The sequence below is a fragment of the Oenanthe melanoleuca genome, chromosome Z, assembly GCF_029582105.1.
Source record: "Oenanthe melanoleuca isolate GR-GAL-2019-014 chromosome Z, OMel1.0, whole genome shotgun sequence".
Taxonomy (NCBI): Eukaryota; Metazoa; Chordata; class Aves; order Passeriformes; family Muscicapidae; genus Oenanthe; species Oenanthe melanoleuca.
This window is the reverse complement of record NC_079362.1, coordinates 33,293,930-33,318,785: the sequence shown is the minus strand read 5'-3', so window position 1 is coordinate 33,318,785 and position 24,856 is coordinate 33,293,930. Positions and strand designations below refer to the sequence as shown.

The 24,856-nt window shown below is 40.6% G+C and overlaps 1 protein-coding gene across 1 annotated transcript in view; it reads left to right on the top strand.

Annotated features, from left to right (window-relative positions):
- NRG1 (neuregulin 1) overlaps positions 1-24,856 on the top strand; it is a 452,226-nt gene that overhangs the window by 148,706 nt on the left and 278,664 nt on the right. Inside the window, exon 2 of the mRNA XM_056514290.1 lies at positions 14,040-14,114. The gene's annotated coding sequence lies outside the window, so the exon portion shown is untranslated. The remainder of the gene's footprint in view (positions 1-14,039; positions 14,115-24,856) is intronic.

Below are 24,856 nucleotides of genomic sequence, written 5' to 3'. Positions count from 1 at the left end.
AAATTGAAATTACATCTTTCTAATTCTTTCCACTTCCTTATTTATCCCTTGCCATTTTTCCACCTTGTCTCAATAACTGGATTAGACAAGACCTTTAATCACAAGTTAGTTCCATAAACTTTTTATTGCCTACCTGTCTTCTGCAGATCAGCTATGTAATTTCAGACTCTCAAAGACTAATTAATAGAAATCAAAGCCAAGAGGAAGGATTAAGGGGATGTGTGTGTTTAAATGCACTTAAAGTCTGTCACTCCCTTCCATCAAAGCCCAAGGTAACATTTCTGAGTTTCAATATTTGCTCTGTTCTACTCGTACTTATGGTAGAGCACCTGGCTGGCACAATGCTTGGGGTCTATGTCCAAGTGGATCAGTAGTTGGAGGTTTTTTGAATTTATATGGGATGTATTTACATGTGTGTATATATATATTAGCTGCCAAACAGCATAGTGTTTACCAATCAAAACTTCTTCATTTTCTGCTGAGTATTCCTTCATTTAATAGCCAGTGTTAGACAGCAGATAAAAAAGTTCAGGAAAGGGTACATTCTCAGCTGAGATTCTCTGCAAACTGCAAAAATTACACCAAGTTGAGAAAAGGCTATGTAAATTTTGAAGATCCTTCTTTTTAATTATTAATATTATAAGCATATTTTTTTTACTCTGGTTTCCAAAGATAAGGAAGATTCAAAGGCTATGTGTAGGTGGATGCTTCAGTCAGTAAGTTTTGGTATCATGCCTTTGTTTTTCCAAGTAAATTTTAAGACTGTTGATGAAGTTCAGGTAAAATTTGAGGCAGGATTGTGATCTCCAAATTTTTTTATTTCTCCAGGTTTAATGAAAATGATCAGATGGGTCCTAGTATGGAAGGACTAAGGTATTAGTATTAGCCTTTATCAAACTTTGTGATCTAAGCAGGAGGCATTATGATGACTAACTCTAGAGAGTGCACATTTGGCACATGAGATAATAATATAGTGTTGAAATCCATACAGAATGAAGCCTTTAATTTCTGCACTTCAGTGAAATATCTTTTTCACTGCAGAAACTCTTAACTTGGGACTTGCAGACCCTGAATGGACTGTAAAACCAAGAGGGTGGATTTTTCTTTTGGACTGGGTATTTGATAGCTGCCTACCTTATGTAGAATACAGCAGTTCCCGTAACACCAGTGTTTAATGAGAACTATGCCTCAGCAAGGAGTGCTTTCTTACACAGTCTGAACTGTCTGCAGAGCTGATGTGAATTAGCATAGCTGGTTTTGTAGCCTATAATGTACAGTTTGATCCCATCATTTGTAAAGCAGGGAAAGGAAACCCATTATTTATCATTACAGCTCAAAGCTATCTATTTGGTGCTTGAAGGGCCTCTTGAGATATGCAGGTGATAGATTTTTATTGCAGCTAAAATATTTGTTGTTACCCAGGGATATATTTCTAATGGAATATTAGCTGTATGAGTGCTTTTTGGATGAATGGAGGCAAATTCTCCTGATGCCTAACTGACTGTACACCATCCCACATTGACTGTGATGACTATAATGCCAAACAGCCTTGCAGTAACACCATTGAACATGTACTGCTGGTCAGAGAGCCAAGTCCTTGAGGTGCAACTCCCATTTCAACTGGAAAGCTGTGTGTTTTGGCCCTCCATTGTGCAATGGTCCTTTTATCTGTGGGATCAGAAAGTCTTAACTAGTACCTGTAGTTATTTTTATGAATTTGGTGATGTTAGCATACAAAGAATCATTGAGTTTTTCGTTGAATTAAGGTCTAAACTAAGGTCACTGTTCACCAAACTCAAAGAACTACTTTATTTTAAGGATGAAATACCTAAGAGGTCAGATTTAGTGTCCGTTATTTTTTGCAAAAACATGCATGAAACAAATTTGCAATGAAAAATAAAGAAGAATAAGAAAAATAGATCTTCAGAAGGGTATTGTTGTACCTGGCAGGATCTTTTCTGGAAGCTTCCTAATTTGCTTTCTAAAGATATAGTTTCTATAGAAACCTGGAATTTTAAGGTACAAATTCAATACAACTTTATCTTTTTAAACTCCATGCAAAACTAAAGTGGGTCACTGCACTGTTACAGAAGCAGTGAAAGCAAACAGTATTTCCAGTGTAGGACAGCTCCAGGAGGGACTCCCTGCTGGCCAAGGCCGAGCCAGTCAGAGGTGGTGCTAATGCCTCTGTGGTAACAGATTTTAGAAGGAAAGTTATTGTGCAGATGTAATTATGCTCCGAGAAGTGAGGAGTACAAGTATGTGAGAGGAACAACTCTGCAGATACTAAGGTCAGTGCAGAGAGAGGAACAGGAGGTGCCTCAGGTGTCAGAGTTGAGATTCCCCTGCAGACCCTGGTGCAGCAGCCCATGGAGAAGCAGCTATGCCCCTGCAGCCATGGAAGTCCATGGGGATGCAGAGACCCACCCACAGCCCATGGAGGAGCAGCTATGCCCCTGCAGCCATGGAGGTCCATGGGGAGGCAGAGATCCACCCACAGCCCATAGGGATCCACAGGGGATGCAGAGATCCACCCACAGCCCATGGGGATCCATGGGGGATGCAGAGATCCACCCATAGCCCATAGGGATCCACAGGGGATGCAGAGATCCACCCACATCCCTGGAGGTGCCCCACACCAAAGCAGGTGGGTGGATGCCTCAGAGGAGGCTGTGGCCCTATGAGGTCCTGGGCTGGACCAGGGTGCTGGCAAGGACCTGCAGACCTATGGAGAGAAGATCCCATGCTGGAGTAGGTTTCTAATAGGACTTGTGACCCTGTGGGGGACCCACACTGGAAGGGCTGCACCTTGTGAAAAGAGATCCACAGCAGTTCATGAAGAACTGTAACCCTTGAGAAGGACTCATGCAGGAGAAATTCCTGGAGAATTATTTCCTGTGTGAGGGATCCTACACTGGAGCAGGGGAATGACTCCTCTCCATGAATAGTGGGAGAAACAGGGTGTGATGAGCTCACCATAATCCCCATTCTGTGTCTCCCTGCATTGCTGGGGAAGAAGGTAGAGCTGGGGAGGAGGGAAAAGAGGGGGGAAGGTGTTTTTGAGATTTGTTTTACTTGTCATTATCTTTCTCTAATTTTAGTTAGTAATAAATTCAGTTAATATCCTCAAGCTGTGTCTGTTTTGCCCATGATGGGAATCAAAAAGTGATCTTTCCTTGTCCTTATCCCAGTTCATGAACTTTTTGTTATATTTTCTCTCCCTCATCCAGTTACAGAGGGAGGTGATAGAGCAGATTTTGTGGGCATCTAGCATTCAAACAAGGTCAACACCCCACAATAAATCATCCTATTAAACCTTAGGAACCCACTTAAAAGTCAGGGAATAAACTAGCTATACTTGCACTTGCAAAAGAGAAGCAGAACAGTTGTCTTCTTTTATCAGTCTTTTGCCTGTTTTACATGTCCTCATACAGAGACATTTGTTCATAATATCAAAAAGATGCACACAACTAGGAGCATAGCTTCAGCATCAAATGTTCACCAAAACATTTAATGTTGATGAATGTGCAGATGCCTACCAGAAGTAAATCATGTGCATCACATATCCCATTCCTAAAGCCCTTAAATCTTTTTTTATATAGGGCAAAGTTGTTATAACTGAAGCCAGGAATGCAAATACCACTGTTCAGAGTTTTCCATTTGGACTTTATTGTCTGAACGCAGTGCCGAGAAATCAGGGCATTAATTTTATTTTGAAGGCTACAGAAGGCTTGGAGATGGCTCTAGATTCTGGTGTTTTTTACTGGGGCAAGAAGAAAAGTTGAAAGATTATCTTGAATTACAAATACTAACATAATTTAGAGAAGTTACTGAAATGTCTTTCTTTCCTAACTCTGTAACAAAGGCTATTCAGACAATGTGTTTATATCCATGACACTGGTTAGCTGCTACTTGAGATGAAGCCAGATTCTAACCAAGAAAAGGGCAAAGAGGCCTTTGTTTTCTTCCTTCACCCAGAGAAGAGTTATAGGGAAAGGAAGTAAGCAGAGACAAAGAAGCCTGCTCAGTCGGGATCTGGCTTTCTCCTGAAGGGCTTCACTGCTTAGATGGTGAAGTGAAGCCTGTGTTTGGTGAAGACAAAAAAGCAAGCACTGGAAGTACAAGCAGTGCCTTGCTTTCCATGCATGGGAGGATTTGAGCACCAGGATCAGGAGGAATTATTTCAGAGCAGTCCATGATTGCATCACTGGACTTCTGACATACTTAATCCAATCAGCTAAATATTTCAAACTTTATTGTAAAGTACTTCTTTCTTCCTAGCAAACAGTCACCATGCATGCTTGCAATTTAATTCACACACGCCTGCCCTTAGGAATTAAGTGCCTAAAATGCATCTGTCCTACAGCTGGAAAGAGGGACTTGTGACTATCCCATTCAATCCCTGCAGTGATGCACCCTCCTTACTTCATTCAACAAATCCAGAATTACAGGAATTATTGCTCTTTATTCAGGCCACAACTGATGATGCTCATGAAGTAAGTTTGCTGGGAAGATACCCAGGCTTTGTTTTGACTCCAAATGAAAATGAATTTGCTACATACCCCCTACTCCCTCTAATCATAGCAAATTCCTATCACTGCTTAATATCACCCTTCTACATCTGTGTGTTCTGCCTCTGCAGCAGTTTGGTGAGGCCAAACTCCCAACCTGCGCCTCTGAGAGGATGTTCACTCAGCTCTCCGCTCACTTTTGAACCTACACTTTCAATCAGCTAAACATGCTCTGCTGTTTCCTGCTAGAGGTGTTCAGCTCTGGTGAAGGGAAGCTTCAGGGAGTGCTTGAAGCTCTCCCAGAAAAAAGGCCTTTTCCACCCACATGTCGGCAAATTTGGAAAATGTAGCAAATTGTCAGAATAAAGGACAGAGAAGAGGAGCTCCTGGGCTATGTTCTTCTCATCCCAAACATCAGGTGCCTTAAAGCTTTTGGTCTTTGAGATAACTGAAACCTTCTTTCTTATCTTTCAGAGAGTTCTGGAACTTAATTAATTAATATTTGTGAACTACAAACACTTCCTCTGATAGGAGTTATTATGTATCACAGCAAAATGTGAATAATCTTGGCATGCGCAAATTAGCTTTCGTATAGGTGAAAAAAGCATGAATGACTCTGCTTCATAGGGAATATTACAGGTTATTTGACATGCCATAATCCTTCTCCTATGGATTTCTGGGCTATTTTTATAATACTAATTCTGATTAAAAATACTAAGTCTGACTGTCAGCTCTAATCCGTGCTTCATCCCTGCATATCTAAAGGCCTTTAAAAATATTCCCATGTGTAGAAACTTCTGAGGAATATATACAAGCCACACGTATTTCCCTACTTCTCCAATGGGAAGAGTTTATGGAGCTACACATAGGCCATCAGGATGGGTGCTGTACGTAGTGTATTGACTTTGATTATGTCACAGTTTAATAACAGCTGATTTAGTTTTTAACTATCTGTTGTTCTGAAGTGAGTTATTGGAATTTAGCAGTGATGGCACACTGGCAAAAAGTGGTTCTTTTAGTTTTCTTTTTTTTTTTTTTCCTCTCATTTTAGTAGCTGCTCAGCTCTCCTCTTTATAAGCTAAGAAGCTGTATGAAAAATGGTCTGGAAATGCATCCACCAAAATGAGTGAGGCTGACAGGCTGTTGCTGTAGCCTGCTGCCTGCGCAGGTACAGCTGCTTTGAGCTCTGACCAGATTTCAGCCAGGCAAAAAAAAAGTTTCCCAAAACTACTCAGCAGCATGTAACTTATAATAGCAGTGGAGAAAAATGCATAACACTGGAGTTACCTTGTGTTCGTAGACACTTTTGCCTCACTTTATGTTGTACTTTAGGCTGTCCAGACTGCAGATAGAATTGCATTGAATCCTACATCTTTATACTTAAAAAAGCTCAACTAATCTTCCCAAGCTGCACAGTTATTCTGAGAGAGTTTTCAACAATAAAGCATGAACAGTGTACCACTAGTTTGCAATTAAAATGAGAAAAATCTTGTAAAAAGCACTTTTTAAAAAAAATTACCTGATGTTTTTCAGTACCCTGTCCGTGAAAACAGGACCTTTTCTAACTTTACAATCCAAGAAGCAATTAAACTAGAACATGTTCTTCTGTTTCATCTGGCCTTTAAATAATTTAGAGGCTGAAATTAGTTCAATTTTTTGTTATTTGTACTGAATGGTAATAACTTTATTCATTATATGAGCAAGTAAACAGCAGGCAAATTGTGTGAGGCACATGCAATTGGGAAAGGACTAATAAAAAAGTATGGGCAGAATGTAGTTGGTCCTGCAGATTTTGGTAGCTGTAGTGTGAAGATGAACAGATGGAAAAAGAGTACTTTAAAAATGTTATACTAGAAATCATCCCATTCAAGTCGCAATTTCCAATTAGCTTTATAACTTCAAATTCTTTATTTCCATTTGATACAATAATATAACAAATGCAACCCCATAAACTTTGTTCATAGAGGAAAGTTGAAATTCATTTGCAGTATGGGTGTGTGTAAGAATATCCAGAGAATATATAAAATTTTAGTTTTGTAGCTAAAGCTTAAAAAGTGATTTGAAAGCAGTGTTTTTCATTAAATATTTGAAAAATTTCATTGTTTGCATGCTAAACAAAAGAGAAGAACACTGCAGTGTTACACTGGAGTTATTACTTGGGTAAGGTTGCTTTGTAGTGGGGAGGTAAATGGATTGGTCAAGGAGAAGGGGTATATATGAACAGAATTAAATGTGATCACTTCAGTGCAGTGGAAGGTGAGGATGGAGAGAAGTGGCAGGGGTTTGATGAGGGCATAGCTGGTGGGGGTTTTTTGAGGACAGACAGTAGCTGTTTTGAAAGCACAGATGGTGGTTGGGATGTAGGAATCTGTAGAAAAGCAAGACTTGAAGGATATCTAAACCACTTTTTCACGTGGGCTATGAGTTCAAGTTTCTCTGTTTACAAGCATGCGTTTAGAAAGATTTTAAAAGAATGTGGGTGAGTCTTCAGAGTGCGTGGACTTAGCACTCTGTGCAAACCTAGCTTTAAATAACCCAGGCTGTCTCCCACCACAAAAGTCAGTGCAGTCACTGGTTACTTTGAAAAACTGTGTTCAAAGTATTGTCCTAGAATTATAATAATGTTTTGGTAAGTGCATTAAATATTAGTTATTTTTCTTACATATAGTAGCCACTGTGTAAGTGTTCTTTGCTACTGTTTCATTAATATTCCCTAGGCTGACCCTTTTGTTGTTAAACAAAACCACAGAGTGACTGTTTTTGCATGACTTTTTTCATGACTCTAGAAATCAATCTCGTCTTTCTGTCGCATAACCATGACGCAAACAAGCCTATATCAATAAACTGGGATTTTTTCTTAGCTTCCTGCAAGCTCCTCCCTGCTTCTTGACTCCTATCTCTCCAGACAGTTGAGAGACGCAGTCTTCCTCTCTCACAGCCCCTGGTGATTGTACATTACTGTTTGTGTCCATTCACCAAGTAAGAACAAAGATAAGATGTGATTATCAGCAAGATATCTTGAAGCCTCAGTCTCTGGAGATGAATAGTCATGCCAAAGCAGGTGACTGTCAATTGACTTCCATTTCACATACTTGTTTTTTCTTTGAAATTACTGAGTGTAATTACCCTGATCCTAAATATCATCACATCCAGAAACCTTATGAAGTCACACAGAAAACTGTCATAACAGATGAAATCAGTGTCCACTAAGCCATGTGCCCTGTACAACAAAACAAAGAATAGGTCAAGGTCTTAGTGCATCTTCATAACCATTGCCTGAATTTTTGTAAAGGAGTGGCTGTGAGACTCCTGAGCCAGAGACATGTGCTTAGAAGCCTGTCAGCACTTTATTACTTGACTGAAAAAAATTGTCTCTGTTCATTTCCCTGTGATGCTTATCTTTTCTTAGACATCATAGAATTCCTCAGCTGCCTTACTTTCTTAACCCAAAGGCGTGGTGTTTCCTGGTGTTCACACCTCTTTGTAAAGATGGATCAGAGACATGACACAGGTACTAGAATTACTGTCTGTTATGAGTTTATACCCCACAGGAAGAAAACACTTGCAGAGAACACTTTAGTTTTGGTGCACCAGAAGTCATTCACACATACAGTCTTACTAGGCTGCATACATAAACTGCAAAGAAAATGCACATAGGGAGTAGGCTGGCTAGTGTACCAAATAATTCTTTTTGAGCTCTGGCTGGCAAATACCAGGAACTGCCTATCTCTGTGGTTTCTTAAGTGAACTAAGGACCTGATCCCATTCCACTTATTTGACAATCTTTTTAATTCTAATTTTCAAGATGAACACAACAATGCTCCGTCTGGCACTTACAAAGAACAAAATTACACAAAAATCCACTCTACTTTGGAGACATCTCATAAGGAAAGCCAGAACTTCAGAGTCAGTCAGAGTTCCTCTGACTTGGTGCATTGGTTTCTGAGTGCAGCTCCCTGCAGGATATAATAGATGACGTTGTAGTGAGGTTCTGCTACAGGTACCCAACCAGAAAGGCACCCTGGGTGACAGTTTTAGAAGCAGCTTTGTGCTCACAGGCCCTGGTCCCCCTGGGGGCTTCAGCCATGTCAATATCTTTTTCAGGGACCACACAGAAGAGCACAAGCAGTCCAGGAGGTTCCTGGAATGCGGTGATGATACCTTTATTCTTCAAGTGGTATGAAGAAAGAAAGGTGCTATGCTGGATTTTGGTCTCACCAACACAGAGAAAAGGAGGAGGATGTAAAGCTCAAGGGCAGCCTGGGCTGCAGTGACCATAAAATGTGGAGTTTCAGATCCTCAGGGCAGTGAGGAAGGCACACAGCAAGCTCACTACCCTGGACTTCAGGACAGCAGATTTTGGCCTCCTCAGAGATTTGCTTAGTTGAATACCATGGGATTACTCCCTTAAAAGATGGGAGGCCAAAGAAAGATATTCAAGGATCACCTTTTCCAAGCTCAGGAGTGATGCATCCCAATAAGGAGAAAGTTAGGCAGAAACAGCAGGAGACCTATGCAGATGAATGAGGGGCTCCTGGACAAACTCTAACACAAAAAGGAAGCACACAGAGGGTGGAGGCAGAGACAGTGGTTTGGGAGGAGTGCAGAGGTATTGTCTGAACCACCAGGGATCAGGTTAGGAAAGCTAAAGACCTGATTAAATTAAAGCTGGTTGGGGATGTTGAGGGCAACAAGAAAAGCTTCCATACATAGATCAGTGATTTAAGGAAGACTAGGGAAAAACGTGGGCCTCTCCAGAAGGGAATAGGAGACCTGATTAACTGGATCATGGAAAAGGGTGAGGTGCTCAGAACCTAAATGTGCATAAGTCTGATGATTCTAATGAGATGCCTCCATGAATCCAAAGGGAACTGTGGGAGAAAGTGGCTATGCCACTATCATATTTGATAAGTTGTGGCAGTTTGATGAAGTTCCCGCTGACTGGAAAAGGGGAAACCTAATGTCCATCTTTAGAAAGAGGAAAAGGGAAGACCTACAGGGTGGTCATTCTTGGCTTTGTGTCTGGCAAGATTATGGAGCAGATCCTCCTAGAAACTCTGCTGAAATGCATGGAAAGTAATAATATGGCTGGTGACAGAAAAAGTGTCTTCACTAAAGGCAAATGATGCCTCAGAAATTTGGTGGCCTTCTATGATGGCATTACAGAAGTAGTGGATAAGAAAAGAGTGACTGACGCCATCTACCTTGATCTATTCAAAGCATTTGGCCCTGTCCCACAAAGTAGCCTTGTCTCTATGCTGAAGAGACATGGATTTGGTAGATGGACCACTTGGTGGATAAGGAATTTGTAAGAAGAAATCAGCTGATGGTGTTTGTTTCCTAACTGGGCTTTGTGTCTGTTCTGGAGGGAGTTCCTTGCTCCTTGTATTGCCCTGGCTGCTCTCTCTTGGCCATGGTGCAAATTTGGGAGGCTGAAGGTGAAATGACGAATTCTGGCTTTTTGTCAAAAAGGGCTGAGGAAGCTTGCTTCTCTGTTGGAAACAAACACCATTATTTTGCTGCTGGATGTACATTTCCAGGATGCCCAGTAGCCTGCTAATTTTCAGGGGCCAGATTTACACATCTAGCACTGTGTAAGCTACACTTCCATCTTTTAAAAATTGAAGTAAGTAACTCATGTTTCATATCTTGAGCAGAAAGTTATTCACTGAAAGAGATTTTAGGGACTACAATTTCTCTTTATGTCCTTTATCTTGACTTTTGTATCTGTGCAAACACAGCATCTTTTTTTGCTGCTTTGATTCCCCCATGACTCTATCTTGCATTTTGCACTGTTCCCTTCAGCTATCTCTGGTTGAATTATACAGAGCATTTCATGTGAAACCAGACAGAGACTGTAATAGGCAACTAAATTTGCTTTTTTTTTTTTTAATCTGGTGGCAAGTATCTCTCTTGAAGGCATCATAGCCCCTGTCAATGGTTATTCTCTCAAATGTATGGCAGATAAATACTGACATTTAGTTTTACTAAATACCTCTGTCACGATTCATAAAACTAGGCAGGTTGGAAGGACGTGTAGAGGTTGAACCTGCATCCCCCTCCTCAAAACTAGCACTACTCCAGCTAGTGCTCTACACAATGACCAGCTTTTTTTTTACAAGCTCCAAGAATGGAGTATTCATAGCATCCCTAAGACTTCTCTACAGTGGCAGTCTTTCTCTTTGGGGAAAAAAAAATCCTAAGTTCTCACGATAGCGTTCTGTGTTGCATCTTTCACCTGATGGCTCTAAACCTTTCTCTGTGCATCTCTGAGAAGAGTCTGTCTCCATCTTTTCTTTCCCCTGCCATGTGGTTGATGAAGAGAGCAGTAGGTCCCTGTTAACCTCCTCTTCTTAACTCTGCCTTAAAAATCATTACCTAGCATAAAGAAATATAAGTTTATTGATTTTAATAGTCTGGATTCTGAGCAGGAAGGGATCAAGTTTTCAGGCTTTTATGCACAACTATGAAAGCTTTCTTTTTGTCTGAACTTTTCATTGTTTCTATAGATCAGTGGTTCTCTACTTTTCCTTTATATAAAAAGGCTAAGCTGTAAATAAGTGTGCTAAGAAAAGGAAAGAAAATCATAGCACTGCTGAAATTATAAATGCAGTTTTAACTGGAAGTGGTTTTGTGAACCATATAAACGTATTTCAGTATGTAGTATTGCTTCAGGATTTCTGAAATAGTTCACAGTTTCCCTAAAAAAAAGGGAAAAGCTATTCACAAAGTCCAAAGAGGAGTTTTGACAAATGATTAGTAGTAAGCATTTTTCAGCAGCACTGAAAAGATAGGATATGTGTTCATACCTTAAAAGAACCACCACTTTTGTCTTTTTATTTCTTGCTTTGAAGATGCAAACCTTCAAGAGACACACAGAAAAATATGGTGGCGAAGTGTGTTAACCCAGCATTTGGGCTTCTACAAGCCTTGTATTTGAAATTTTCAGTTTTAACACTTAAAAAAATGCTTCAAGAAATAAAGAATTAATTACAGAAGTAGTGAGTTAGTGAAAAATGTTGAACATTTAAAATACCTTTATAAAGAAGCAAAGGGATGAAAAGGAGGGGGTAAGCAATCTGTGAAGGATGAGTGCTAAATAATACGCAATTAGAGAAATCAAAGCTATTGTGCTGAAATAGAGGCTGGAGATCAAAAGGGCTTGGAATAGACGTGGGCAAGTTCTGGGAAAAAACTTTATAATCAATAAGAACACCTTTGAAGTAGTTTCTTAGAAAAACATGGAACAAATGAAGCCTAGGTAGGTAGCATGATGTTTTTTAATACATTTGAGAAGGCTGTTTTGGAAAAACAAGGAAAATAACACTGAATAAAAAGCACTTTTGAATAGAATGTGATCGTTGAAAAAACAATAGGCCAGTGTTTCATCACCTCACTTCCCTCTCATTGAGAGAATGTGGGCTCTCGTCACATGTAAAACAGCAAGGAAAGAAGGGTTCATGACCAAATTCCTTTTATTTTTTTTTTTTTGCTTATTCTTTTAGTGATCCTGAATGCATTTGTACTGTTGGTGATTTTTAGTTAAAAGTTTTTGCAGGCAGACATATAAATAAACAGCAACATACAAATAAGTGTATGAAAGCTCCAAAGTAACTGAGGTCTTCAGTCAAAGTAACTGTAGAATAGTACATTAAAGCTTCAAATTACACCAGAACTTGGTGAAGTTCCCCTATCTTGCTTTAGCTGATTCTGCTGCAAGGTAGAGATTATACAAGTGAAATTCTCCCTCAGTCTTTTCACTTTCTAGATACAAATTACTTCAGCACTATTCCTCTGCATTTATATAAATAGGTGAAAGTCTGCCAGCAATAACTTAGCATTAATTGCTATTCAACTAGTATAATGAGTGTTTCTAGGTGGTGTAATGCTTATGTGTGCATTCTAAAGCTTTCTCAAATGAGGCTTAATTCTACATGTCCTTTTTGAAAGATCCTGTAAGTAATGTGAATACTGTTGCATAGAATCAAAGAATATTTCTGGTTGGAAGTGAATTCAAAGATCATTAATATACAGCTCCCCTGCCATAAACAGGGATACCTTCCACTAGACCAGCTTGGTCAGGATCCCATCCAGCCTGGCCTTAAATACTTCCAGGGATAGGGGATCCACAGTTTCTCTGGGCAACCTGTTCCAGTGTGTTACCTCTATTAAAGTAAAGAGATACTTCCTAATATCTAATCTTAACCTACTCTCACTTTTATCATCCATCTTCATTATTAAGTAGTGTATATGACCCAGTCAGATTCTATGAGAACTAATAAGGAAAGGAGATTAGAACTCAATAAAGAAAGTGCTTATTTATAGCATGACATTTGGACTCTCTCTCGCTGTTGCCATAGTAGCTGGGCTGAAGGACAAGGCCAAGATCCTTTCTTCCTCACTGGTAAAATCCTCTGTTTACATGGCAAGTGCCATTGGTGCTCATGCTTTCACTATACTGCAGCAGCAGCACAGAAACTTCATTTGTTAAAAACTCCATGACCCTTTCAAATTCCTTGAGTTGCTCACAATATAGCACATAGATACCAAATGGTCCTACATCAACACTTCAGAGAAGGCAGTAAGAACCAAAAAGTGGAGAACTAGATTGAAAATATAGTGGGTATTAGCTCAAATGTCAAAATATGTGGACTCAAATGCTTTCAAACTGAGAGGCTGTCAGAACTTCACCTTTGGTACCTCACTTACACAGCACATCTGGAATGAAGAACACTAGAGCTGTCTGATGCCTGTACCTCTGCACCTTCTGCAGAGGTACCCTCCATAGCAAATACACAAATGCTATCGGGAAAGGAGACACATGTCAGATTAATAACAAGCCCTTGCTGACCAAATTCCAGAGAGGATTTGAATTGCACTTTTTGGAGGGTAAAGTTATTCATAACAAGAAACACTGCAAAGATACAGGTTTTTTTCTGCTGCATCCAATGTCTATTAATGAACAAGACAGCAGGTTTGACATCCAGGTCTTATCGTATGCATCTGTCCTTACAGAAACAATGTATAAATAATAGAATAATTTATAGAATAAATTAGATATATATAATAAAATAGAATAGAAATAAAAAATATAAATAAACTCAGTCTTGACAGTCTGATCTTCAAGAGTCTGATCTGTAAAGATCTGACCTGTCAGTGAAGTCCCACACATACTTGGAGCAATAACATAATCTGTTCTGCAGCTTGCATCTCTTCCATCCTCTTTAATGACACCTGTTAAAGGAAGTTCCAGTGGACTGACACTCAGACAAAGTAAATTAGATACTTTTGAAGAACTCTATAGGCACCCATTTTATCCAGATTTTGGCTGGGAGGTGTGTTGGTGTGCATGAAAAAGTATGTATGTTGAAGGGGGGAGGAATTTACAGTAAGAGATTGTGTTAAAAACCAATAGATGGTATCTGCATATCTGTTCAGTGAGTTTATCTAAACATTCCCTTTTTTCTCCCCTGTCTTTCTGTCTTCTCCCCTTCCCTTCCTTCTTTGTCTTCTGCCATTTACTATCAGGAAGGGCCACATCTGAAGGGCCAGTTCAGTACAGCCTGGCACCAACACAGACGGACGTCAACATCAGTTCCAACTGTGAGTCAATTTGCAACTGGGGGACTCTTTGAAGTGGTATTGGTTTATGTGCATGTAGAAGCTACAAGAATTCTGCAGAGGGCTTCCAGAACAGAGAGAGAGAGACATTTGTTAGCCCTAGCTCCCTCTGGTTGGAGTAGCATGCAAGTTTTTGGTGTCTTCCTAAATAGCATTAGATAAATGTAGCTTCTTCTGAAATACACAAGGATTCTGATATGTGAGGGCCAATACAAGGGAATTTTACCAGCAGAAGAGACTTTTTGAGCTGGTTGCTGTTCAGAGGAAACTGTCTACCAAGAAAGCTTCATCTGCCTAGAGAGACTGGAAGTCATGCCTCAGACAAGGATCTTCATTGAATTGTTATTTTCACAGTTAGAGACAAGAGCTGCCAGTCTCAGATTTGTGTAGGAACACTGATCTGTGTTAGGACAGTGAAGAGACCTTGCTTTCAGTTTTGAGGTGCTTGAGGTAATTTTGCTGCTGTCAATTTGATTCTCTGCAGGAGCACCTGCAAGGGGGAAGACAAGACCATGCACAGTTCTCTCTCATTATACATGTACATAAAGCTGTCCATCACTTGTGATCCCAGTCCCCAGTGGCCCATGCTCTTGACATGTGTGTTCGGTGAAGATACTTCTTATGGAATTGTAGGAGGGGAAACAAGTTCATTACACAAGAGCACATGAAAAATTACCTCTGCTCTTCACTGTTCCTGAAAGGTACTCCTCTTCCAGGTGATTTTCCTGATCCCAACAAGCTTTGGCCCAGCATTACAGAGAAGGTAGCTGGGGATGGGGATAGTGATTTGAAGTGGGCAACTGTATCAGCTGCATAATTTGAGAGGACATGATGGCAAATGCAGAGGACACCAGAAGGCAAAAAGAGGAAGAAGTCTCTAATACCCCTGCACTTCAAAGAGAGTATGTGAGGATAAGAGAGTACTGGTTTAAAACTATTAGAGCTATAAAATTTGTATACTCTCATTCATGGAAATGTAGTATATAGCACTGACACTCTACTGTACAGTGAGGGGATTAACACTGTGTTTTCTAGATGCATTGTCCTCAGACCAGTGCTAAAATTTTCCACGATTCTCCTAAAAGTCTACCTTTTATATACATATATATATATGCATAGGTATATGTATATATGTAAATAAAGCTTTTTATTAATATACTTGAATATATTAGTAAAAATCTTGCTCAGAAACTGTAAAAGTGACTAATAACGTTGTCATAAATTATGCTGTATTCTGTTTTTATGCTGCACAGTGATCAATGGAAAATTCACAATGCACTAATCTATGACTCCTAAACAAAGAATTTCTCCAAACCATACATATTCAAATTCTTGAGTGAGTCACACTGTGTTTGTCTGCCTTATAGTGTTCTGATGATTCGTTTAAGTCCCACAGTTCCTGCAGTCCGATGGCCACTTCTGTAAACTATTGTTTGGAAATATTTATATCCTGGGCAGTGCATCAAACCAGATGGTTTGTCAGCTGTATCAAGCCTGTGAGCAGTTCTGTCTGTCAGTAAGCATGAAGACATGTGATCATGTGATCATGATGTTGAGATCAACAGGAGACTCACTGTTAAATTGAAGCTCTCACTTAAGCAATCTGTGCTTGAATCTGGAAGTGATTTTAAAAAAATTTAAAATCTCCGAAAGATGGGAAGTTGAGTATGGAGAGAATTCAGGGTGATGCCTTTAGCAGTTAGTGAGTGGATACGAACTAAAACTCTGGGATTATATTTCTACCAGGTCTTTTGTGGAAAGCAAACAAACAAAACAAGCAAACAGAAATGTCAACAGCCTCAGACAAGTAGACCCCCATTGTTTGGGAAAGAATCAGTTTCAAAGCAGGTCTTGGGTATTTAAAGTCTGAAATGCAATGCACTATCCTATTCTTCCTTTTAGCTTACTGGTAGTTCATCCTGTACTTGTCTAGAGCAGCACTCTATTTCTGGCTTTTTTTTTTTTCTTACTCAAGTTGTTAGAGCACTTAATCAAACTTCAAGATGGATTGTGATTACATCTTAAGCTCTTCTTTGCACAATGATTGATTTTGTTAATGTTTGTTGTGGTTCCTCTCTACTAAGAACAGTTTGAGACTGCATGCACTATATGGCAGAAAAATTCAGACAAGAAAAGCAACAGTCTAGTAATACCAAGTAGGTGATATATTGATTAAGGCTGTTCATAAAGCTTGGCCAATGAATGTCTTTTTTTCACCTCCATTCATTGGTTCACAACCTCTCTAAGTCTCCTGGTTGGACACTGTTGGACGCAGTTTAGTGTTGAAATTATTGTAGTCAAGCAATCATGAAGATTTACAAAATCACCTAAAAATGTTTTTAGGACTTTATTGTTATTATTATTAAGGGTGCTTTCCTTTGAATGACAAGCCTTGTACAAATAGGAAGAGATAGGTGGACAAGAGATAGAACAGACAAAAGAGCAAGAAAAAGGAAGGGGTCCAAGCCATCCAAGCCCTTTAAAAATCTGGAAATCTCCCTCTAGTGATAGAAAAGGGGCTGAGAGAGTCCCCATTCTTGGAGATTCCCAAGACTTCACCATAAAAGGCTTGGAGCATGCTGTTTGAATCTGGAGTCCATGCTTTGTGTAGGGGTTGGACTACATGTCTTCTATATTTGCCTTCCAAAAAGTGTCATTTTTAAATTCTATTGTCTGTGGTAAATTCAGTAGCAAAGTCCTCTGCATTTAAACTCTACATAGCCTGATACTTGGTGTAACACCTAAGCTGCAAAAAACATCCTCCTTATTTGGAATTAAGCTGTCTCCTCCAAAACCACTAGATGAATGTTGTCTTCTGGTAGCATGCAATGGACAGAAGAAGAATGTGATGTGATTTTTTTTTTTTGGCATTAAATTTAAATGAAATCTGCTATATATACACAGAGCAGCTAAGAATTTAGGAAAAAAGGGCTGGAAATTGAGCTGACAATCTCAAACAGGTAGAGAAGTCATTCTCCCCATAAGACTGATGCTGAATTTTTCAAAGGGCAGAAAGACAAAACTGTTCTTTCACAGATGTCCTGGGGATCAGAGCTAGAGGCGTCTCACTCTGACAGCACTGATCCTGTTGTGTAGCTAAATTATATGGGTCACGTCCTGGGCCTGTCAATCCAGTTAAGTCTACACCAGTGTTTAGAAAAGAAGTAGATATTCTCCAAAGGCTAAATGCCAGCAATTTTGATGTGACTTTGTGATAAAGTCCTGAACTCTTTCAGTGGGAAGAAAGCATTGTTGCATTAATATAATGACTTGTGATATCACATCTATTACTCTTTTACTTGTGTTTTCAAATCCTGGATTCCTATTTAGTTTTGATGGACACCAGACTTTTTAGTTTCAAATGGTTTTTGGGATATTTATTTTTCTGTAGTGATGGTAATCTAAACAGAAGGGTTATTATAAATTCCTTCTGTGCACAATAAGCTCTAAAATATTACCTGAGGCAGGATCTGTGGGAAAAGGTAATAGCAGAGGTGCTCTTACCAACTCACATAGATGAGAAAAACAGAAATTTTTGGCATGCTAGACACTGTCCACATCTGAAACAGAAGCAGGAAATTTCAAGCTACCATGTTGCATTATGGGTTTCTGGGATCTTGTATTTTTCGTCTTAAAATCCCTGTTCAAAATCCACAGAGGCTGATTGGGTGTCTGCTGTTTACTTTAGTGCGTTTGGGAATAAGCATTACAATAGCAAAACTAACAGTTGTACTTCCATTTATCATGTTTTCTGTTTTTTTCTTGCTATCTCTATACCCTTAGGAGTTTTTTCTTTGGCCATTCCTTAAAAACGAAACTAGTTGCCTTCCTGAGACATGCCAAATTGTTTCTTCAATCTGCTAATGCTACTAGTTCTGCTGGCAGATTTCACATAGAAAATTTGGAAAATGAATCTATACTGCCAACAGCACTGCTGCCATCTGATTGTGCTATTAGAAGAGCTAAACTCTTATCCTTTCTATGCTCTGACTTATACACCGTGATGCTTTGATTCTGTTCACCTCTTAATCATGTCTATCACAATACAAATTAGATGGAAAATCTTCATAGGAGCATCCTGCCCACAGTTTTAACTTTAGCACAGAATAATTGTCTAGTGCTTTCTATGGAAACATATCATTTCATCACAGTCGGCAATTTCAAATGATTGTTTTTGTTCCAGTTAATGAGAGCTGCAACAGAAATGTCAGTCTGGCACATATCATGGTGGCAAGACCTGCAAGAAGCAGAGAAACAGCAGCTCCTGAGGGAGAGGGTCAGTAGTTCACGTGAAGCAGCTTTTAAGGACAGTGAGATGGCTGGACACGAAGTGTTTGCAGTTACAGGTTCCTAAAGCTCATAGGGTTTTGTTTACATCAACACCTTTGGTGTGAATTTGTGAGATGACAGGGATATAACATCACTGATCTCTTTCTGAGGTGATGACACACACCACTGCTGGATTCCATCCTCAGGTTCTTTAGCTATAACACTAAAACAGTGTGGGAAGAAGCCTGCTTTTTCAGGTGAGGGGAACAGGCAGAGGTGATGGCGGAAATCAGACACAAGCTCATGCCAGCACCTGGTGTGGAACTGGTAAATCAGGAGTCAGCAGTGTCAGTAACCCTGCAGGATGAGCCCCAGAAAGACATGTCTATTGCTTGAGATGAGAGGACAGGGAAGAAGCACTCATAAGGTTCAGGAAGAGCAAGGTGTTAAAACCGCTAAATGTTCTGGGTTTGTTGGGGGGTTTTTCCCTCTAGATGACAGATATTAAAGACAAAAACATCCAATAATTGCTTTTATATATATGCAATATAATGTATTTCACAAATATTCTGCAGCTTGTTTCATGGGGGCATTCAGACAATAGGATCTGAATTAATTTTTGAAATGCATTTATTACACAGATTTAATGTGTGGGCACATTCACTCAGAATTAAGCTAAACTAAAATAAAGGTTAAAGTTCAAGAGCAGGATATATAAGACAATGAAAACAGAGGGAGAATTTTCCTTCATCTAAATTTTATGAAAAGCTCAAGGAGATAAGTTGCTATAAATATGTCCTCAGCCAGTAAAAATGAGATTTATAATGTGATTTGATTGAGATATTTAGTAGTGTGGAGATTTGTCTTTAGCAGGTATTAGACATGCAGTGTGTGAATGCTCAGGAATTGGATGGAACAAGAAGGGCATAATCTGCAGAGATTTACTTTTAGATCAAGTTAAAATAGCCTTTGACTTCTGCTTTATGCAGATATCATATTCATTCAGTGAATGCTTTTGCATCTGACTGTTTTGTGATAGGACAAAGAGGAGATGATAGAAAATATAAAATACAGTGATTTAAACATGGAGGAGTAGACATTTCTGGCTCAAAATATAAGAATTCAGAGGCAGAGATGGAAATTAAAGATGTTAATTTCACAACATGTGAATCCACTGCAAAGGAAAGATCATGAAGCCAAGGGTTTCGTTAAATTCAAAGAAGCATTAGTAACTTACATGAATTACAAAAATAACTAGTGAAGTAATTCATTATGATGAAAATTCTGGGAAGGATATTAGATATTGTGCTTTGATTATTACTCTAGTCTCTATCAAGATGAGATCACCTAGCAGACAGGCAACATGCAGTAGACAGAAAATCAACAGAAGTGTCTGAGATTAGTGTCAATGAGACATAGGATTTAAAAGACAGCGGGTCATATCCAAGATATCACTTGATCTAGCTTCCTTTTTCAAACTTCTCCATCCTCATTTTGTCTGAGTTAAGCCTTTCAGGTGTCCAGCTGCTGATGAGTAATGTATCTGATCATACTGATCCTCTGTGAGTCAGGAAAACTGAATTTTTAATGCCAGTTGCGGGAGTATCATGTTGTGCTTGGAGCCTAAATATTGTCATAAATAACAGTGCTGAGAAGGTAAGTGAGTACGTTTAACTCCTAGCCCAGCATAAGGTAGTGATCAAGATGTAGAGTTTGAACTGTTCAGTACTGCCATAATAGCAGTGTCCAAGTTTGAAAAGCAACTTGCAGTACCTGTGCATCTTGTGAAGAAGCAAGTTGTGGAAACTGATAGGTTGGTTTGTTTTAAGGACCTTTAGGAATGCAAATAAAACATATATATTCAGGTCTGCTGGGACAGATAGTGCAACAGACTTTCTCCTTAGTGAAGAAATCGACAGACACAAGGGATCACAACAGGAGAAGATACTGCTCTCCCTCCTTTCATGATTAACAGGCGAAGAAATGTGAAGGGATTTATATGAGAAGAAGCAAGGAATCACAATGCAGGTCATTTCACATGTCAGATCTGTCACATGTCAACTGAGGCGATCCATAAAATGGACATAGAATCACAGAACCATAGAATCACAGAATGGCCTGATTGGAAGGGAACTGAAAGATCATCTAAGTCCAATACTAACACTAGACCAGACTGCTCAGAGCTCCATCCAACCTGGCCTTGAACACTGCCAGAGATGGGGCATGTATGTGGAACAGGCAAGATGTTTAGATGGTGTTTAAGCTGTTGTCTCTAGCATGTGGTGTTATCCAATTACAGTTGTCCAATGCCTTCAAATTTAATCTTAGCTCAACGCTTCTGTATCTTTGTCCTATAAATACACAGTTATTTAAAGCTGTCAAAAATCTAGGAGGCTAGTACTTGCCCCAACATCCAGCCAAGCTTTCTGATCCCTCATTTTATCATTCCTCCATTCCTTCAACTACAAGAACTGGCTGAACTACAGGGGCAGTTTTCAGGTTGATCAATGGGTCAACAGTGGAAGAAATAAACCATTAGTGTCTGCTCAGGAAAAAGCAGATATTTCAGCTCAACCCTTACTAGACATTAAAGTCAAAATGAGGATGGTATTAGGAAGGCTCAGGTGTGTGGAAGGGCTTGTACACATGGAGAGTGTAGCCATGAAACACAATATCTCAAAACTCTATCATTTATTGTTTGGTCTACAATACTGGTGGGATAGCAAGAACAATTCAGTTCATTGTAGGCATTACTGTGAGGTTGGTGAGGCACAGGTGTTGGGGGTTGAGTGTTTTCCTATTGCTGTGTCAATTTGAAGAATTTTTCTCATTATCATGCCAGTGGAGCTGCCCGGTTGCACCTTGGATCTTTGCGGGCTCTGGACAAAAGGGGTAGGTGGGAGCTGGGCTTGAGGCGGGGCGCTCGTGCTTCCGGAGGGGACTTGTGTTTCCAGCGAGCTGGGAGGAGTCCCCCCTGGTCTTTGGAGCCATGCGGCCGAAGGCAGGAGAGCCAGACCCTCTGTCATCACCTGCCCTGCATCTGCCCTGCTCCAGCCTCCAGCCTCTGCGGACACAGCTGAGCACCAGAACCCAAACGGTGAGCGAGGAGCTGCCCGCTCCAGCCGCTCCCCCCTGAGACCGGCGCGGCCGCGGCCGCCCCTTCCCGCCTCCGCTCCCGCCGAGAGAGAGCGTGCCCACAGCTAAAGAAAGGACTGGAACCGAGTAATCTGTTCTGTTTTGTTAGTAATTTTAACAACTGCTGTTGTTTCTGCTGGTACAGTTGGATATATTAGTAAAAGAGCTGTTATTCCTACCCCCTTATCTCTGCCTCAGAGTCCTTGATTCAAATGTTTGTAATATTTGGGGGGAGTGGAATTCGGGTCTCTGTTTCAAGGAAAACATCTGCCTTTACTGGCAGACACCTGTCCTTCAAACCAGGACAACAGGTTGTCCAGATAAGCTGTGGTTAACCCATCCTTGAAGGTACTCAAGGCCATGGATGGGCTCTGAGCAACCTGATCTAATGTTCTGACCCATGGTAGGGAAATTGGAATGAGATGATCTTTAAGTTGCCATCCAACCTAAAGATTCTGTGATCTTAGGGGTCCCTGCCAACCCAAACCATTCTGCTTCTATTGTTATTGGAACATGTCAACAGACAGAAAAAACTCAAGCCCCATGCTTGGTGATGTTTCGTAGGACTGCCTTCCCAACAGGACGACTTTCATTCTCTTCCCATTATGGCTGTTGCCAAAAAAGTACAACTTGAGGCTATTTCTTCTTACCTGGGAGAAGAGACTCTGCCTCACTACAATCTCTTTTCAAGTAGCTGTAGAGAGAAATAAGATCACCCTCAAGGCTCCTTTTCTGCTGGCTAACCACCTCTGGCTCCCTCAACCATTTATATGACTTGTATGACTTGTGCTCCAGCCCCTTCACCAGCTCCATTGCCCTTTTTGGGCACACTCTGGAGATCAGAGGCGGACTAAAAGCCAGACCATGGCTATAGTAACAAGCTGCCATGATAATCCTGGATATAGCTTTACGAAATGTTGAGCCCTCAATGTAAAATGAGTGCAGTATATTCTGTCACCCCGTCACCAGCATGGGTGACATGGAACATGGAATAGCGTAAGTGGAGAAGCCAAGTTTGCCAGGTTTCTATCATGTCTTAAGACTGCTAGAATGAGCTAAGGAATCAAGCCCCAAAATTTGTCCTCTTTCCAGTTAACGCACAATGGTTTCTGTTTTGCTTACAGAGAAATACATCACTTGTGTTCTTTCTACTGCCTTTTGAATTGGGTTTCATTTCCCTCTCTCATACTGGGGGTACCATCATGTTTGAGCCCAGCAGGCATCAGTTGGCATCTGTTCTTAAATTCAGAGCACATAGCTGTACCCTTAGTTTCCATTCTTTGGAAACCTGAACATACCATGATTAAAATAGACTGCAAACAGATGCTTGCTGATAAAGAGGCTCCGTTTGCTTGTCCTATTTGCAATTTGTGCTGTAAGGATTTAGGCACATTCTAATGGTTAATCATTGCAAGGGTTCAATTAATCTCCTGGCCTTGAGGTTTTGGCATAGCCATAATATCCTGCGGGTTTGATTAGTGGAATTTTTGCCCTCAAACCTCACTGAAAAACTCAGAACTGCCCAGCCATCAAATCACAGAATCACAGAATGGGTTGGTTCAAAGGGATTACAGTGGGTTCTTTGATCCAACCTCCCTGCCCAAGCAGGGTCATTCTAGAGCCCATGATACAGGTTGGAATCCAGATAGTTCTTGAACATCTCCAGTGAGGCAGACCCCACAATCTCTCCTGGCAACCTGCTCAGTTACCTGCATGGTGAAGTTCTCATCCATCTTCAGGGGGACCTTCCTGTGCATAATTTTCCCATTCTCTGTTGTCCTATTGCTTGGTGCTTCAGGTACTTGTAGATATTGATGAGGTCCCCTCTCAGTCATCCCTTCTTGAGGCTGAACAGGCCCAGCTCCCTCTGCCTTTCCTCCTTAGAAAGATGCTCCAGTCCTGTAATTATCCAGAAGCTCCATGTATCTCTTGTACTGAGCAGCCCAAAGCTGGACACAGCACTCCTGATATGTCTTACCAGGGCAAGATCACGTCCTTCAGCTGCTGGCAATGCTCTTTCTAATGTACCCCAGGATCCCACTACCTGACTCATCCACAAGGGCACATTGCTGGTTCATGGACAGCTTGTTGTCCACCACAACCCCCAGGTCCTTCTCCACAGAGCTGCTTTCCAGCAGCTCAGCCCACATCCTGTATTGGTACTTTCTGGGGTTGTTCCTCCCCATGTGCACTAGCCACAGAATTGACATCAAAATACATGCCCTGTCACACCCTCCTGCTGCAAATTTGACATCCCTAATCTACACAGTATGAAAAGAACTGTAGACTTGGCTGTATGCACCCTGCACTGCTTATGCATTGGGAAATTTGTTCTTTGGCTTCTGGGTGTGGAAAATCTTCCCTAGTCCAGAATTTAGAAAGGATTCTTCACTTTTCTTTCTTTTGTACAATTTGATCTTCAGTAAGCAAAGATCAGTAAAGGTCTGTATAGCAAAACAAAATGATCTTTACAAAGAGGCAACTTGAAATTTCTTCTGACATCAGGCAAGAGCAAGTGACTGCATATGAAAGGAAAAGGCAAAGATAACCTAGATTAAATCTGTAAGCAAGTGTCCAAACAGACTTTGTTGATATTATCAGCTGTGCACATCCAAGATGAATTTGGTAACCATAACTCAAGACAACCAAGGAAATAGTGTATCTCTTCCTGCAGTCCCAGGGGCTGCCGTTACCCCAGTCCTCACAGTTGAGGGCACAAACCAAAATAGCCCTGTTTTCTACTCACCCTTACGCTGTTGTAGGCCCGGAGTGACTCCCTCCACAGCACTCTGAGACTGGTGCAAACTGTCCTCCCAAATTTCAAGATGCATGCACAAGTCCGCAGGTGCCCTGCCAACACCCTAGCTCAGCAATCGAGGTAGAACTGCAGCACAAACCACACCTCCCCTCACTTCTGCTGTGGGTGCCCTGGAGGCACCCACATACATTGTGTTTATTTTACTGACTGCTCCATTAAATCCTTAAATCCAAGAATAAAAGTGAGTTGCAGGCAAAGCTGAAGTTGGCCAGGCATGTGTTTATAACAAACACATCTGGGTTTTTTCAGTAATTCTGGATGAAGTCGGATTTTCAGCCCATGTTTATTAACTCTCGTAGTTTATGTTTTTGTGAAGCCAGTGTTTCCATGAAAATGAACAGAAATGGCAACATGGTAGGGAATAAAATAAGGGGAAGAAAGTGAAGCAGGATGGTAAAGTACCCCAGTACCTGGGATCCTCTTTCAGGGATCTGCATGTTGCTGAACATGTGAAAGAGGGGAGTCAGGGAAGCTGCAAGAAGCAAGGACATATGGTATGCTG